This window comes from Pseudorasbora parva, chromosome 6, assembly GCF_024679245.1.
Source record: "Pseudorasbora parva isolate DD20220531a chromosome 6, ASM2467924v1, whole genome shotgun sequence".
NCBI classification, from domain to species: Eukaryota; Metazoa; Chordata; class Actinopteri; order Cypriniformes; family Gobionidae; genus Pseudorasbora; species Pseudorasbora parva.
The window spans coordinates 27,299,986-27,309,728 of NC_090177.1; the positions used below are offsets into that span (position 1 = coordinate 27,299,986).

Below are 9,743 nucleotides of genomic sequence, written 5' to 3' on the forward strand. Positions count from 1 at the left end.
TTCTCACATGGGGTTTAGTAACAAGTCCCAGAGTCAGCCGCTCCAGTGGCGCAATCGGTCAGCGCGCGGTACTTATAAGGCAGTACACAGCAGAGCAATGCTGAGGTTGTGAGTTCGAGCCTCACCTGGAGCATGGTTTTAGAAAGCAAGAGATGTTATAGAAGCAAATCATTTCAGAGTCTTACTTAAAAGATTGTTTGAGCATTGCATGGCTGTCAGCAATTAGAAAAATTCTTAAAAAAGTGCAGCAAAAGTTCTAACATTATTTCGTCATTGTTCATTAAAAGAGAGTTCAAGGGCTAATGGATACCATTGTGTTCTGTTTTCTCACATGGGGTTTAGTAACATGTCCCAGAGTCAGCCGCTCCAGTGGCGCAATCGGTCAGCGCGCGGTACTTATAAGGCAGTACACAGCAGAGCAATGCCGAGGTTGTGAGTTCGAGCCTCACCTGGAGCATGGTTTTAGAAAGCAAGAGATGTTATAGAAGCAAATCATTTCAGAGTCTTACTTGAAAGATTGTTTGAGCATTGCATGGCTGTCAGCAATTAGAAAAATTCTCCAAAAAGTGAAGCAAAAGTTCTAACATTATTTCGTCATTGTTCATTAAAAGAGAGATCAAGGGCTATTGGATAGTATAGCATTTTTATTGGACAGGTATCTTCAATAGAGGTACACAATTGGTAGAATGTGTAGTAAACAATCATCATGAGAGGCTTACGGGTAGAATTTGTGTAATCAGGCTTAGTAGCCTAGATTTAAAATGCACCGATTGTGTTCTGTTTTCTCACATGGGGTTTAGTAACAAGTCCCTGAGTCAGCCGCTCCAGTGGCGCAATCGGTCAGCGCGCGGTACTTATAAGGCAGTACACAGCAGAGCAATGCCGAGGTTGTGAGTTCGAGCCTCCCCTGGAGCATGGTTTTAGAAAGCAAGAGATGTTATAGAAGCAAATCATTTCAGAGTCTTAGTTAAAAGATTGTTTGAGCATTGCATGGCTGTCAGCAATTAGAAAAATTCTCCAAAAAGTGAAGCAAAAGTTCTAACATTATTTCGTCATTGTTCATTAAAAGAGAGATCAAGGGCTATTGGATAGCATAGCATTTTATTGGACAGGTATCTTCAATAGAGGTACACAATTGGTAGAATGTGTAGTAAACAATCGTCATGAGAGGCGTACGGGTAGAATTTGTGTAATCAGGCTTAGTAGCCTAGATTTAAAATGCACCGAGTGTGTTCTGTTTTATCACATGGTGTTTAGTAACATGTCCCAGAGTCAGCCGCTCCAGTGGCGCAATCGGTCAGCGCGCGGTACTTATAAAGCAGTACACAGCAGAGCAATGCCGAGGTTGTGAGTTCGAGCCTCACCTGGAGCATGGTTTTAGAAAGCAAGAGATGTTATAGAAGCAAGTCATTTCAGAGTCTTACTTGAAAGATACTTTGAGCATTGCATGGCTGTCAGCAATTGGAAAAATTCTCAAAAAAAGTGAAGCAAAAGTTCTAACATTATTTCTTCATTGTTCATTAAAAGAGAGATCAAGGGCTAATGGATAGCATAGCATTTTATTGGACAGGTATCTTCAATAGAGGTACACAATTGGTAGAATGTGTAGTAAACAATCGTCATGAGAGGCTTACGGGTAGAATTTGTGTAATCAGGCTTAGTAGCCTAGATTTAAAATGCACCGATTGTGTTCTGTTTTCTCACATGGGGTTTAGTAACAAGTCCCAGAGTCAGCCGCTCCAGTGGCGCAATCGGTCAGCGCGCGGTACTTATAAGGCAGTACACAGCAGAGCAATGCCGAGGTTGTGAGTTCGAGCCTCACCTGGAGCATGGTTTTAGAAAGCAAGAGATGTTATAGAAGCAAATCATTTCAGAGTCTTACTTAAAAGATTGTTTGAGCATTGCATGGCTGTCAGCAATTAGAAAAATTCTTAAAAAAGTGAAGCAAAAGTTCTAACATTATTTCGTCATTGTTCATTAAAAGAGAATTCAAGGGCTAATGGATACCATTGTGTTCTGTTTTCTCACATGGGGTTTAGTAACATGTCCCAGAGTCAGCCGCTCCAGTGGCGCAATCGGTCAGCGCGCGGTACTTATAAGGCAGTACACAGCAGAGCAATGCCGAGGTTGTGAGTTCGAGCCTCCCCTGGAGCATGGTTTTAGAAAGCAAGAGATGTTATAGAAGCAAATCATTTCAGAGTCTTAGTTAAAAGATTGTTTGAGCATTGCATGGCTGTCAGCAATTAGAAAAATTCTCCAAAAAGTGAAGCAAAAGTTCTAACATTATTTCGTCATTGTTCATTAAAAGAGAGATCAAGGGCTATTGGATAGCATAGCATTTTATTGGACAGGTATCTTCAATAGAGGTACACAATTGGTAGAATGTGTAGTAAACAATCATCATGAGAGGCGTACGGGTAGAATTTGTGTAATCAGGCTTAGTAGCCTAGATTTAAAATGCACCGAGTGTGTTCTGTTTTATCACATGGTGTTTAGTAACATGTCCCTGAGTCAGCCGCTCCAGTGGCGCAATCGGTCAGCGCGCGGTACTTATAAAGCAGTACACAGCAGAGCAATGCCGAGGTTGTGAGTTCGAGCCTCCCCTGGAGTATGGTTTTAGAAAGCAAGAGATGTTATAGAAGCAAATCATTTCAGAGTCTTAGTTAAAAGATTGTTTGAGCATTGCATGGCTGTCAGCAATTAGAAAAATTCTCCAAAAAGTGAAGCAAAAGTTCTAACATTATTTCGTCATTGTTCATTAAAAGAGAGATCAAGGGCTATTGGATAGCATAGCATTTTATTGGACAGGTATCTTCAATAGAGGTACACAATTGGTAGAATGTGTAGTAAACAATCGTCATGAGAGGCGTACGAGTAGAATTTGTGTAATCAGGCTTAGTAGCCTAGATTTAAAATGCACCGAGTGTGTTCTGTTTTATCACATGGTGTTTAGTAACATGTCCCAGAGTCAGCCGCTCCAGTGGCGCAATCGGTCAGCGCGCGGTACTTATAAAGCAGTACACAGCAGAGCAATGCCGAGGTTGTGAGTTCGAGCCTCACCTGGAGCATGGTTTTAGAAAGCAAGAGATGTTATAGAAGCAAGTCATTTCAGAGTCTTACTTGAAAGATACTTTGAGCATTGCATGGCTGTCAGCAATTGGAAAAATTCTCAAAAAAAGTGAAGCAAAAGTTCTAACATTATTTCTTCATTGTTCATTAATAGAGAGATCAAGGGCTAATGGATAGCATAGCATTTTATTGGACAGGTATCTTCAATAGAGGTACACAATTGGTAGAATGTGTAGTAAACAATCGTCATGAGAGGCTTACGGGTAGAATTTGTGTAATCAGGCTTAGTAGCCTAGATTTAAAATGCACCGATTGTGTTCTGTTTTCTCACATGGGGTTTAGTAACAAGTCCCAGAGTCAGCCGCTCCAGTGGCGCAATCGGTCAGCGCGCGGTACTTATAAGGCAGTACACAGCAGAGCAATGCCGAGGTTGTGAGTTCGAGCCTCACCTGGAGCATGGTTTTAGAAAGCAAGAGATGTTATAGAAGCAAATCATTTCAGAGTCTTACTTAAAAGATTGTTTGAGCATTGCATGGCTGTCAGCAATTAGAAAAATTCTTAAAAAAGTGAAGCAAAAGTTCTAACATTATTTCGTCATTGTTCATTAAAAGAGAATTCAAGGGCTAATGGATACCATTGTGTTCTGTTTTCTCACATGGGGTTTAGTAACATGTCCCAGAGTCAGCCGCTCCAGTGGCGCAATCGGTCAGCGCGCGGTACTTATAAGGCAGTACACAGCAGAGCAATGCCGAGGTTGTGAGTTCGAGCCTCCCCTGGAGCATGGTTTTAGAAAGCAAGAGATGTTATAGAAGCAAATCATTTCAGAGTCTTAGTTAAAAGATTGTTTGAGCATTGCATGGCTGTCAGCAATTAGAAAAATTCTCCAAAAAGTGAAGCAAAAGTTCTAACATTATTTCGTCATTGTTCATTAAAAGAGAGATCAAGGGCTATTGGATAGCATAGCATTTTATTGGACAGGTATCTTCAATAGAGGTACACAATTGGTAGAATGTGTAGTAAACAATCGTCATGAGAGGCGTACGGGTAGAATTTGTGTAATCAGGCTTAGTAGCCTAGATTTAAAATGCACCGAGTGTGTTCTGTTTTATCACATGGTGTTTAGTAACATGTCCCAGAGTCAGCCGCTCCAGTGGCGCAATCGGTCAGCGCGCGGTACTTATAAAGCAGTACACAGCAGAGCAATGCCGAGGTTGTGAGTTCGAGCCTCACCTGGAGCATGGTTTTAGAAAGCAAGAGATGTTATAGAAGCAAATCATTTCAGAGTCTTACTTAAAAGATTGTTTGAGCATTGCATGGCTGTCAGCAATTAGAAAAATTCTTAAAAAAGTGAAGCAAAAGTTCTAACATTATTTCGTCATTGTTCATTAAAAGAGAGTTCAAGGGCTAATGGATACCATTGTGTTCTGTTTTCTCACATGGGGTTTAGTAACATGTCCCAGAGTCAGCCGCTCCAGTGGCGCAATCGGTCAGCGCGCGGTACTTATAAGGCAGTACACAGCAGAGCAATGCCGAGGTTGTGAGTTCGAGCCTCACCTGGAGCATGGTTTTAGAAAGCAAGAGATGTTATAGAAGCAAATCATTTCAGAGTCTTACTTGAAAGATTGTTTGAGCATTGCATGGCTGTCAGCAATTAGAAAAATTCTCCAAAAAGTGAAGCAAAAGTTCTAACATTATTTCGTCATTGTTCATTAAAAGAGAGATCAAGGGCTATTGGATAGTATAGCATTTTTATTGGACAGGTATCTTCAATAGAGGTACACAATTGGTAGAATGTGTAGTAAACAATCATCATGAGAGGCTTACGGGTAGAATTTGTGTAATCAGGCTTAGTAGCCTAGATTTAAAATGCACCGATTGTGTTCTGTTTTCTCACATGGGGTTTAGTAACAAGTCCCTGAGTCAGCCGCTCCAGTGGCGCAATCGGTCAGCGCACGGTACTTATAAGGCAGTACACAGCAGAGCAATGCCGAGGTTGTGAGTTCGAGCCTCCCCTGGAGCATGGTTTTAGAAAGCAAGAGATGTTATAGAAGCAAATCATTTCAGAGTCTTACTTGAAAGATACTTTGAGCATTGCATGGCTGTCAGCAATTGGAAAAATTCTCAAAAAAAGTGAAGCAAAAGTTCTAACATTATTTCTTCATTGTTCATTAAAAGAGAGATCAAGGGCTAATGGATAGCATAGCATTTTATTGGACAGGTATCTTCAATAGAGGTACACAATTGGTAGAATGTGTAGTAAACAATCGTCATGAGAGGCTTACGGGTAGAATTTGTGTAATCAGGCTTAGTAGCCTAGATTTAAAATGCACCGATTGTGTTCTGTTTTCTCACATGGGGTTTAGTAACAAGTCCCAGAGTCAGCCGCTCCAGTGGCGCAATCGGTCAGCGCGCGGTACTTATAAGGCAGTACACAGCAGAGCAATGCCGAGGTTGTGAGTTCGAGCCTCACCTGGAGCATGGTTTTAGAAAGCAAGAGATGTTATAGAAGCAAATCATTTTAGAGTCTTACTTAAAAGATTGTTTGAGCATTGCATGGCTGTCAGCAATTAGAAAAATTCTTAAAAAAGTGAAGCAAAAGTTCTAACATTATTTCGTCATTGTTCATTAAAAGAGAATTCAAGTGCTAATGGATAACATTGTGTTCTGTTTTCTCACATGGGGTTTAGTAACATGTCCCAGAGTCAGCCGCTCCAGTGGCGCAATCGGTCAGCGCGCGGTACTTATAAGGCAGTACACAGCAGATCAATGCCGAGGTTGTGAGTTCGAGCCTCCCCTGGAGCATGGTTTTAGAAAGCAAGAGATGTTATAGAAGCAAATCATTTCAGAGTCTTAGTTAAAAGATTGTTTGAGCATTGCATGGCTGTCAGCAATTAGAAAAATTCTCCAAAAAGTGAAGCAAAAGTTCTAACATTATTTCGTCATTGTTCATTAAAAGAGAGATCAAGGGCTATTGGATAGCATAGCATTTTATTGGACAGGTATCTTCAATAGAGGTACACAATTGGTAGAATGTGTAGTAAACAATCGTCATGAGAGGCGTACGGGTAGAATTTGTGTAATCAGGCTTAGTAGCCTAGATTTAAAATGCACCGATTGTGTTCTGTTTTATCACATGGTGTTTAGTAACATGTCCCAGAGTCAGCCGCTCCAGTGGCGCAATCGGTCAGCGCGCGCTACTTATAAGGCAGTACACAGCAGAGCAATGCCGAGGTTGTGAGTTCGAGCCTCACCTGGAGCATGGTTTTAGAAAGCAAGAGATGTTATAGAAGCAAGTCATTTCAGAGTCTTACTTGAAAGATTCTTTGAGCATTGCATGGCTGTCAGCAATTAGAAAAATTCTCAAAAAAAGTGAAGCAAAAGTTTCTAACATTATTTCTTCATTGTTCATTAAAAGAGAGATCAAGGGCTAATGGATAGCATAGCATTTTATTGGACAGGTATCTTCAATAGAGGTACACAATTGGTAGAATGTGTAGTAAACAATCGTCATGAGAGGCTTACGGGTAGAATTTGTGTAATCAGGCTTAGTAGCCTAGATTTAAAATGCACCGATTGTGTTCTGTTTTCTCACATGGGGTTTAGTAACAAGTCCCAGAGTCAGCCGCTCCAGTGGCGCAATCGGTCAGCGCGCGGTACTTATAAGGCAGTACACAGCAGAGCAATGCTGAGGTTGTGAGTTCGAGCCTCACCTGGAGCATGGTTTTAGAAAGCAAGAGATGTTATAGAAGCAAATCATTTCAGAGTCTTACTTAAAAGATTGTTTGAGCATTGCATGGCTGTCAGCAATTAGAAAAATTCTTAAAAAAGTGCAGCAAAAGTTCTAACATTATTTCGTCATTGTTCATTAAAAGAGAGTTCAAGGGCTAATGGATACCATTGTGTTCTGTTTTCTCACATGGGGTTTAGTAACATGTCCCAGAGTCAGCCGCTCCAGTGGCGCAATCGGTCAGCGCGCGGTACTTATAAGGCAGTACACAGCAGAGCAATGCCGAGGTTGTGAGTTCGAGCCTCACCTGGAGCATGGTTTTAGAAAGCAAGAGATGTTATAGAAGCAAATCATTTCAGAGTCTTACTTGAAAGATTGTTTGAGCATTGCATGGCTGTCAGCAATTAGAAAAATTCTCCAAAAAGTGAAGCAAAAGTTCTAACATTATTTCGTCATTGTTCATTAAAAGAGAGATCAAGGGCTATTGGATAGTATAGCATTTTTATTGGACAGGTATCTTCAATAGAGGTACACAATTGGTAGAATGTGTAGTAAACAATCATCATGAGAGGCTTACGGGTAGAATTTGTGTAATCAGGCTTAGTAGCCTAGATTTAAAATGCACCGATTGTGTTCTGTTTTCTCACATGGGGTTTAGTAACAAGTCCCTGAGTCAGCCGCTCCAGTGGCGCAATCGGTCAGCGCGCGGTACTTATAAGGCAGTACACAGCAGAGCAATGCCGAGGTTGTGAGTTCGAGCCTCCCCTGGAGCATGGTTTTAGAAAGCAAGAGATGTTATAGAAGCAAATCATTTCAGAGTCTTAGTTAAAAGATTGTTTGAGCATTGCATGGCTGTCAGCAATTAGAAAAATTCTCCAAAAAGTGAAGCAAAAGTTCTAACATTATTTCGTCATTGTTCATTAAAAGAGAGATCAAGGGCTATTGGATAGCATAGCATTTTATTGGACAGGTATCTTCAATAGAGGTACACAATTGGTAGAATGTGTAGTAAACAATCGTCATGAGAGGCGTACGGGTAGAATTTGTGTAATCAGGCTTAGTAGCCTAGATTTAAAATGCACCGAGTGTGTTCTGTTTTATCACATGGTGTTTAGTAACATGTCCCAGAGTCAGCCGCTCCAGTGGCGCAATCGGTCAGCGCGCGGTACTTATAAAGCAGTACACAGCAGAGCAATGCCGAGGTTGTGAGTTCGAGCCTCACCTGGAGCATGGTTTTAGAAAGCAAGAGATGTTATAGAAGCAAGTCATTTCAGAGTCTTACTTGAAAGATACTTTGAGCATTGCATGGCTGTCAGCAATTGGAAAAATTCTCAAAAAAAGTGAAGCAAAAGTTCTAACATTATTTCTTCATTGTTCATTAAAAGAGAGATCAAGGGCTAATGGATAGCATAGCATTTTATTGGACAGGTATCTTCAATAGAGGTACACAATTGGTAGAATGTGTAGTAAACAATCGTCATGAGAGGCTTACGGGTAGAATTTGTGTAATCAGGCTTAGTAGCCTAGATTTAAAATGCACCGATTGTGTTCTGTTTTCTCACATGGGGTTTAGTAACAAGTCCCAGAGTCAGCCGCTCCAGTGGCGCAATCGGTCAGCGCGCGGTACTTATAAGGCAGTACACAGCAGAGCAATGCCGAGGTTGTGAGTTCGAGCCTCACCTGGAGCATGGTTTTAGAAAGCAAGAGATGTTATAGAAGCAAATCATTTCAGAGTCTTACTTAAAAGATTGTTTGAGCATTGCATGGCTGTCAGCAATTAGAAAAATTCTTAAAAAAGTGAAGCAAAAGTTCTAACATTATTTCGTCATTGTTCATTAAAAGAGAATTCAAGGGCTAATGGATACCATTGTGTTCTGTTTTCTCACATGGGGTTTAGTAACATGTCCCAGAGTCAGCCGCTCCAGTGGCGCAATCGGTCAGCGCGCGGTACTTATAAGGCAGTACACAGCAGAGCAATGCCGAGGTTGTGAGTTCGAGCCTCCCCTGGAGCATGGTTTTAGAAAGCAAGAGATGTTATAGAAGCAAATCATTTCAGAGTCTTAGTTAAAAGATTGTTTGAGCATTGCATGGCTGTCAGCAATTAGAAAAATTCTCCAAAAAGTGAAGCAAAAGTTCTAACATTATTTCGTCATTGTTCATTAAAAGAGAGATCAAGGGCTATTGGATAGCATAGCATTTTATTGGACAGGTATCTTCAATAGAGGTACACAATTGGTAGAATGTGTAGTAAACAATCATCATGAGAGGCGTACGGGTAGAATTTGTGTAATCAGGCTTAGTAGCCTAGATTTAAAATGCACCGAGTGTGTTCTGTTTTATCACATGGTGTTTAGTAACATGTCCCTGAGTCAGCCGCTCCAGTGGCGCAATCGGTCAGCGCGCGGTACTTATAAAGCAGTACACAGCAGAGCAATGCCGAGGTTGTGAGTTCGAGCCTCCCCTGGAGTATGGTTTTAGAAAGCAAGAGATGTTATAGAAGCAAATCATTTCAGAGTCTTAGTTAAAAGATTGTTTGAGCATTGCATGGCTGTCAGCAATTAGAAAAATTCTCCAAAAAGTGAAGCAAAAGTTCTAACATTATTTCGTCATTGTTCATTAAAAGAGAGATCAAGGGCTATTGGATAGCATAGCATTTTATTGGACAGGTATCTTCAATAGAGGTACACAATTGGTAGAATGTGTAGTAAACAATCGTCATGAGAGGCGTACGAGTAGAATTTGTGTAATCAGGCTTAGTAGCCTAGATTTAAAATGCACCGAGTGTGTTCTGTTTTATCACATGGTGTTTAGTAACATGTCCCAGAGTCAGCCGCTCCAGTGGCGCAATCGGTCAGCGCGCGGTACTTATAAAGCAGTACACAGCAGAGCAATGCCGAGGTTGTGAGTTCGAGCCTCACCTGGAGCATGGTTTTAGAAAGCAAGAGAT

General features: G+C 41.1%; 24 non-coding genes across 24 annotated transcripts; all 24 read left to right on the top strand.

The window, feature by feature from the left end:
- The first annotated feature begins 39 nt into the window (after window positions 1-39).
- trnai-uau (transfer RNA isoleucine (anticodon UAU)) lies at window positions 40-133 on the top strand. The gene is made up of 2 exons: window positions 40-77; window positions 98-133. It is a non-coding gene; the product is annotated as a tRNA-Ile (tRNA).
- A 230-nt stretch (window positions 134-363) lies between these two features.
- Window positions 364-457, top strand: trnai-uau (transfer RNA isoleucine (anticodon UAU)). The gene is made up of 2 exons: window positions 364-401; window positions 422-457. It is a non-coding gene; the product is annotated as a tRNA-Ile (tRNA).
- A 364-nt stretch (window positions 458-821) lies between these two features.
- Window positions 822-915, top strand: trnai-uau (transfer RNA isoleucine (anticodon UAU)). Its single transcript has 2 exons — window positions 822-859; window positions 880-915. It is a non-coding gene; the product is annotated as a tRNA-Ile (tRNA).
- A 363-nt stretch (window positions 916-1,278) lies between these two features.
- On the top strand, window positions 1,279-1,372 carry trnai-uau (transfer RNA isoleucine (anticodon UAU)). Its single transcript has 2 exons — window positions 1,279-1,316; window positions 1,337-1,372. It is a non-coding gene; the product is annotated as a tRNA-Ile (tRNA).
- Window positions 1,373-1,736: 364 nt separating this feature from the next.
- On the top strand, window positions 1,737-1,830 carry trnai-uau (transfer RNA isoleucine (anticodon UAU)). The gene is made up of 2 exons: window positions 1,737-1,774; window positions 1,795-1,830. It is a non-coding gene; the product is annotated as a tRNA-Ile (tRNA).
- Window positions 1,831-2,060: 230 nt separating this feature from the next.
- Window positions 2,061-2,154, top strand: trnai-uau (transfer RNA isoleucine (anticodon UAU)). Its single transcript has 2 exons — window positions 2,061-2,098; window positions 2,119-2,154. It is a non-coding gene; the product is annotated as a tRNA-Ile (tRNA).
- A 363-nt stretch (window positions 2,155-2,517) lies between these two features.
- On the top strand, window positions 2,518-2,611 carry trnai-uau (transfer RNA isoleucine (anticodon UAU)). The gene is made up of 2 exons: window positions 2,518-2,555; window positions 2,576-2,611. It is a non-coding gene; the product is annotated as a tRNA-Ile (tRNA).
- Window positions 2,612-2,974: 363 nt separating this feature from the next.
- Window positions 2,975-3,068, top strand: trnai-uau (transfer RNA isoleucine (anticodon UAU)). Its single transcript has 2 exons — window positions 2,975-3,012; window positions 3,033-3,068. It is a non-coding gene; the product is annotated as a tRNA-Ile (tRNA).
- A 364-nt stretch (window positions 3,069-3,432) lies between these two features.
- Window positions 3,433-3,526, top strand: trnai-uau (transfer RNA isoleucine (anticodon UAU)). Its single transcript has 2 exons — window positions 3,433-3,470; window positions 3,491-3,526. It is a non-coding gene; the product is annotated as a tRNA-Ile (tRNA).
- Window positions 3,527-3,756: 230 nt separating this feature from the next.
- On the top strand, window positions 3,757-3,850 carry trnai-uau (transfer RNA isoleucine (anticodon UAU)). The gene is made up of 2 exons: window positions 3,757-3,794; window positions 3,815-3,850. It is a non-coding gene; the product is annotated as a tRNA-Ile (tRNA).
- Window positions 3,851-4,213: 363 nt separating this feature from the next.
- Window positions 4,214-4,307, top strand: trnai-uau (transfer RNA isoleucine (anticodon UAU)). Its single transcript has 2 exons — window positions 4,214-4,251; window positions 4,272-4,307. It is a non-coding gene; the product is annotated as a tRNA-Ile (tRNA).
- Window positions 4,308-4,537: 230 nt separating this feature from the next.
- trnai-uau (transfer RNA isoleucine (anticodon UAU)) lies at window positions 4,538-4,631 on the top strand. Its single transcript has 2 exons — window positions 4,538-4,575; window positions 4,596-4,631. It is a non-coding gene; the product is annotated as a tRNA-Ile (tRNA).
- Window positions 4,632-4,995: 364 nt separating this feature from the next.
- trnai-uau (transfer RNA isoleucine (anticodon UAU)) lies at window positions 4,996-5,089 on the top strand. Its single transcript has 2 exons — window positions 4,996-5,033; window positions 5,054-5,089. It is a non-coding gene; the product is annotated as a tRNA-Ile (tRNA).
- Window positions 5,090-5,453: 364 nt separating this feature from the next.
- Window positions 5,454-5,547, top strand: trnai-uau (transfer RNA isoleucine (anticodon UAU)). Its single transcript has 2 exons — window positions 5,454-5,491; window positions 5,512-5,547. It is a non-coding gene; the product is annotated as a tRNA-Ile (tRNA).
- A 230-nt stretch (window positions 5,548-5,777) lies between these two features.
- On the top strand, window positions 5,778-5,871 carry trnai-uau (transfer RNA isoleucine (anticodon UAU)). The gene is made up of 2 exons: window positions 5,778-5,815; window positions 5,836-5,871. It is a non-coding gene; the product is annotated as a tRNA-Ile (tRNA).
- A 363-nt stretch (window positions 5,872-6,234) lies between these two features.
- trnai-uau (transfer RNA isoleucine (anticodon UAU)) lies at window positions 6,235-6,328 on the top strand. The gene is made up of 2 exons: window positions 6,235-6,272; window positions 6,293-6,328. It is a non-coding gene; the product is annotated as a tRNA-Ile (tRNA).
- Window positions 6,329-6,693: 365 nt separating this feature from the next.
- Window positions 6,694-6,787, top strand: trnai-uau (transfer RNA isoleucine (anticodon UAU)). The gene is made up of 2 exons: window positions 6,694-6,731; window positions 6,752-6,787. It is a non-coding gene; the product is annotated as a tRNA-Ile (tRNA).
- A 230-nt stretch (window positions 6,788-7,017) lies between these two features.
- trnai-uau (transfer RNA isoleucine (anticodon UAU)) lies at window positions 7,018-7,111 on the top strand. The gene is made up of 2 exons: window positions 7,018-7,055; window positions 7,076-7,111. It is a non-coding gene; the product is annotated as a tRNA-Ile (tRNA).
- A 364-nt stretch (window positions 7,112-7,475) lies between these two features.
- Window positions 7,476-7,569, top strand: trnai-uau (transfer RNA isoleucine (anticodon UAU)). Its single transcript has 2 exons — window positions 7,476-7,513; window positions 7,534-7,569. It is a non-coding gene; the product is annotated as a tRNA-Ile (tRNA).
- A 363-nt stretch (window positions 7,570-7,932) lies between these two features.
- On the top strand, window positions 7,933-8,026 carry trnai-uau (transfer RNA isoleucine (anticodon UAU)). The gene is made up of 2 exons: window positions 7,933-7,970; window positions 7,991-8,026. It is a non-coding gene; the product is annotated as a tRNA-Ile (tRNA).
- A 364-nt stretch (window positions 8,027-8,390) lies between these two features.
- trnai-uau (transfer RNA isoleucine (anticodon UAU)) lies at window positions 8,391-8,484 on the top strand. Its single transcript has 2 exons — window positions 8,391-8,428; window positions 8,449-8,484. It is a non-coding gene; the product is annotated as a tRNA-Ile (tRNA).
- Window positions 8,485-8,714: 230 nt separating this feature from the next.
- On the top strand, window positions 8,715-8,808 carry trnai-uau (transfer RNA isoleucine (anticodon UAU)). The gene is made up of 2 exons: window positions 8,715-8,752; window positions 8,773-8,808. It is a non-coding gene; the product is annotated as a tRNA-Ile (tRNA).
- A 363-nt stretch (window positions 8,809-9,171) lies between these two features.
- On the top strand, window positions 9,172-9,265 carry trnai-uau (transfer RNA isoleucine (anticodon UAU)). The gene is made up of 2 exons: window positions 9,172-9,209; window positions 9,230-9,265. It is a non-coding gene; the product is annotated as a tRNA-Ile (tRNA).
- A 363-nt stretch (window positions 9,266-9,628) lies between these two features.
- Window positions 9,629-9,722, top strand: trnai-uau (transfer RNA isoleucine (anticodon UAU)). The gene is made up of 2 exons: window positions 9,629-9,666; window positions 9,687-9,722. It is a non-coding gene; the product is annotated as a tRNA-Ile (tRNA).
- The last annotated feature ends 21 nt before the right edge of the window (window positions 9,723-9,743 follow it).